This window comes from Leuresthes tenuis, unplaced genomic scaffold (assembly GCF_036924035.1).
Source record: "Leuresthes tenuis unplaced genomic scaffold, fLeuTen1.0.hap1 SCAF_5, whole genome shotgun sequence".
NCBI lineage: Eukaryota > Metazoa > Chordata > Actinopteri > Atheriniformes > Atherinopsidae > Leuresthes > Leuresthes tenuis.
In genome coordinates this window covers 24210180-24214404 of record NW_027325359.1, presented here as the reverse complement: position 1 = coordinate 24214404, position 4225 = coordinate 24210180, and the positions used below count along the sequence as shown (strand labels likewise).

At 46.2% G+C, this 4225-nt stretch overlaps 5 non-coding genes across 5 annotated transcripts; all 5 read left to right on the top strand.

Annotated features, from left to right (window-relative positions):
- Window positions 1–1617: 1617 nt before the first annotated feature.
- On the top strand, window positions 1618–1731 carry LOC140308140 (U5 spliceosomal RNA). The gene has a single exon (XR_011916114.1). It is a non-coding gene; the product is annotated as a U5 spliceosomal RNA (small nuclear RNA).
- Window positions 1732–2016: 285 nt separating this feature from the next.
- LOC140308289 (U2 spliceosomal RNA) lies at window positions 2017–2207 on the top strand. Its single transcript, XR_011916249.1, has one exon. It is a non-coding gene; the product is annotated as a U2 spliceosomal RNA (small nuclear RNA).
- Window positions 2208–2618: 411 nt separating this feature from the next.
- On the top strand, window positions 2619–2732 carry LOC140308139 (U5 spliceosomal RNA). Its single transcript, XR_011916113.1, has one exon. It is a non-coding gene; the product is annotated as a U5 spliceosomal RNA (small nuclear RNA).
- A 308-nt stretch (window positions 2733–3040) lies between these two features.
- On the top strand, window positions 3041–3231 carry LOC140307902 (U2 spliceosomal RNA). The gene has a single exon (XR_011915924.1). It is a non-coding gene; the product is annotated as a U2 spliceosomal RNA (small nuclear RNA).
- A 411-nt stretch (window positions 3232–3642) lies between these two features.
- LOC140307810 (U5 spliceosomal RNA) lies at window positions 3643–3756 on the top strand. Its single transcript, XR_011915841.1, has one exon. It is a non-coding gene; the product is annotated as a U5 spliceosomal RNA (small nuclear RNA).
- The last annotated feature ends 469 nt before the right edge of the window (window positions 3757–4225 follow it).

Here is a 4225-nt window from a genome sequence, read left to right as displayed (position 1 = left end):
TAGTCGGTCATTCGCACCTTACCCGCTTTTGGCAAACTATGGCCTTCTTGCAGCCAAACACCTGATCTCGCTTTTGATGATGTAAGGTTGGGCATTCAGACCTTGCTTCACCTACTTTTCACCAAATATAGTCGGACATTCACACCTTCTTGCAGCCGAACACTTCCGCTCCACTTTTGAGTGTTCTATGTAGCATTCACACCTTTTTCTTCACCGCATTTTATAGATTATGGTTGGAAATTCTCACCCACTCTCATCCGAAGACCTCTCCTCCCGCTTTTGTTAATGTATAGTCGGGCATGAGAACCTTTTCTTACCCGCTTTTTACAAATTATGGTTGGACATTCACACCTACTTGCAGCCGAATACTGATACTGATCCTCCCGTAATAAAATGGTCGGATCTTATCAAACACACTTTGTTTCTTGTGACAATCAAGTCAGCGAAACAGCGTATACACGTCAAGACACTGAATCAAGTTTGCCACAAGAACTCATAAGTTTGGCAGTATTGCTCTGCCGTCAGCAATCATACACCCATTTTATTTTCGTGAGACATGTGCAGGCACCTGTTCATCTACTGTTCTATCACTATGAATTAGTTTATCTATTATCAATAAGGATACTTCTACAACTACTATCAAAGTATGTCCGGACTTCTTATGTTGTCAGTTGCTATATATGAATAAGTGGGTAGCTACTGACAAGCATTAAGCATGTCACACAGCCCAAACATATAACATTTCAGGACACACCACACAGTTAACAACCACAGTGAAGCGTGTCAAAGCCCAAACATGTAACATTCAACGGGACACTTACACAACACATTCAAATCAAACAGTCAGACAACATACAAGAACATATACCCCAGCCGGCATTGCTCCCTGCCTATTTTCCTACAGCTCACTATGTGTGCGCACACCTTTATTCACAAACTCTTCAACTTATACTCTTTTACCGAAGCTGCTACAGCTCGATTGGCCGAATACCCTTAGATCCTATTTCGGTGAATTTGACATCTGCCTTACATGTAACAGATTAGCGATTTAGTTTGAGTGAAGGAATTCATTTTATAGCAAAATCCCAAATCGTGAAGAACTCATGAAAGTAAGCTTATTCTCGGATTCATGAAACTTTAGATTTGCTCTGTCTTTTACTGCAAAGTACAACGTTGTTTTTTTTGTTTAAATCTTTCTAGACATGGTAAATATGAAGGACAAAGCAGTTTTAACATAGTTTGAGTGAAGGAATTCATTTTATAGATAAAATCCCAAGAGTCTGCTGAGAAACAAGAATGAATGAGAAGTAGACTTTAACACGGCTCTAGGAGCGAGCCGAGTGTGGGCTAACCGGGAGAATTGCTTGAAAGAAACGCGACACCGAATGAGCGGTCAGAACAAAGCCTCAATACGGTTTTCCCGTGGTGTTTTTGTTGCTGCCTTGTCTTTTGCACAGAGTAAAAGACAAGGCAGCCATCGAATAGGGCCCGATTGTTCCTACTTGGTCAGCCGAGGAGCAAGGGGGGGAGCAAGCGTCTCAACCAAGCAAAGCTCACCATGGGGAAGGTGGCTATGCCAACTAGCCTGATGCCCTGCTCCCGCAGTGATGGATAATCGTACTCTGGTTTCTCTTCATAACGTACAAGTCTTTCGCCTTTTACTAAAGACTTCCGTGGAAAGCAGCACTAATGAGTTGTTTCTATTTTTGGCAGGCTTTACCTTTGCGGGTGAAGCCCTTTCCGTCTGTGCAAAAGAAATCTTGTTACTGTGCAGAGTGACTTCTCTGAGTAGAGTCGCCTTACTTGTTGCAACTGTGCCGATGTTGCTTGGATGGTGCTTGCTGGAGCGTGCGGGAGTGCAAAGTTATACCATTTAAAAGGGCTGAAGAGTGCTCAGTGCAGCGGGTGGGCGGAGGTGCAAAGTGACACTCTGGCCACCTATGGCCATAAAAAGAACACCGCTACAAGTGCGCATTGTGCCAGGAAGGGCCCTTGGACGTGAACCAGTGGACAGATATCACTTCTCGGCCTTTTGGCTAAGATCAAGTGTAGTACCTGTTCTTATCAGTTTAATATCTGATATGGCCTTTGTACGAGGACTACATATTAAATTGATTTTTAGCAATAGGAGTTGAAAAAGGAGCTTGCTCCGTTCACTCCAAGCATCGACCCGGTACTGCAGTGCCGCTGGGAACGGTGCGCTCTTCTCTGCTCTTGTGAAAAAGCAAACAGTGGTGCAGGATGGAAGTTTCAGGGAGCCCAAGATGAAACTTTCTTTTAGTCTGCTGAGAAAAGAGAGTGAATGCGAAGTAGACTTTAACACAGCTCTGGGGGCAAGCCGAGTGCGGGCTAACCGGGAGAATTACTTGAAAGAAACGCGACACTGAATAAGCGGTCAGAACAAAGCCTCAATACAGTGTTCCCGTGGTGTTTGTGGCTGCCTTGTCTTTTGCACAGAGTAAAAGACAAGGCAGCCATCGAATAGGGCCCGATTTTTCCTACTTGGTCAGTCGAGGATCATGGAGGGGGAGCAAGCGTCTCAACCAAGCAAAGCTCACCATGGGGAAGGTGGCTATGCCAACTAGCCTGATGCCCTGCTCCCGCAGTGACGGATAATCGTACTCTGGTTTCTCTTCATAACGTACAAGTCTTTCGCCTTTTACTAAAGACTTCCGTGGAAAGCAGCACTAATGAGTTGTTTCTATTTTTGGCAGGCTTTACCTTTGCGGGTGAAGCCCTTTCCGTCTGTGCAAAAGAAATCTTGTTACTGTGCAGAGTGACTTCTCTGAGTAGAGTCGCCTTACTTGTTGCAACTGTGCCGATGTTTGAAGCTGGAGTGCAACGTTGTTGCTTGGATGGTGCTTGCTGGAGCGTGCGGGAGTGCAAAGTTATACCATTTAAAAGGGCTGAAGAGTGCTCAGTGCAGCGGGTGGGCGGAGGTGCAAAGTGACACTCTGGCCACCTATGGCCATAAAAAGAACACCGCTACAAGTGTGCATTGTGCCAGGAAGGGCCCTCGGACGTGAACCAGTGGACAGTTATCGCTTCTCGGCCTTTTGGCTAAGATCAAGTGTAGTACCTGTTCTTATCAGTTTAATATCTGATATGGCCTTTGTACGAGGACTACATATTAAATGGATTTTTAGCAATAGGAGTTGAAAAAGGAGCTTGCTCCGTTCACTCCAAGCATCGACCCGGTACTGCAGTGCCGCTGGGAACGGTGCGCTCTTCTCTGCTCTTGTGAAAAAGCAAACAGTGGTGCAGGATGGAAGTTTCAGGGAGCCCAAGATGAAACTTTCTTTTAGTCTGCTGAGAAAAGAGAGTGAATGCGAAGTAGACTTTAACACAGCTCTGGGGGCGAGCCGAGTGCGGGCTAACCGGGAGAATTGCTTGAAAGAAACGCGACACTGAATGAGCGGTCAGAACAAAGCCTCAATACGGTGTTCCCGTGGTGTTTGTGGCTGCCTTGTCTTTTGCACAGAGTAAAAGACAAGGCAGCCATCGAATAGGGCCCGATTTTTCCTACTTGGTCAGCCGAGGAGCAAGGAGGGGGAGCAAGCGTCTCAACCAAGCAAAGCTCACCATGGGGAAGGTGGCTATGCCAACTAGCCTGATGCCCTGCTCCCGCAGTGACAGATAATCGTACTCTGGTTTCTCTTCATAATGTACAAGTCTTTCGCCTTTTACTAAAGACTTCCTTGGAGAGCAGCACTAATGAGTTGTTGCTATTTTTGGCAGGCTTTACCTTTGCGGGTGAAGCCCTTTCTGTCTGTGCAAAAGAAATCTTGTTACTGTGCAGAGTGACTTCTCTGAGTAGAGTTGCCTTACTTGTTGCGACTGTGCCGACGTTTGAAGCTGGAGTGCAAAGTTGTTGCTTGAATGGTGCTCGCTGGAGCGTGCGGGAGTGCAAAGTTATACCATTTAAAAGGGCTGAAGAGTGCTCAGTGCAGCGGGTGGGCGGAGATGCAAAGTGACACTCTGGCCACCTCGAAAACCGAGGTTACATCCAGTACCAGGGGCAGCCCAAGCTCTGCCGCAAGTGTGGTGAGCATGGGCACCTGGTTGAGGCTTGTACCAAGGTGATATGTGGGAAGTGCAGAGAAATTGGGGACACTTTTGGAGAGTGTCCAAATGGCAGGAAATGTAATCTCTGTGGAGAATTAAATCACCTCTTCTGAGATTGCCCTAAATCTTTTGCCAACAAATTAAAGACGGTAAAGCCACA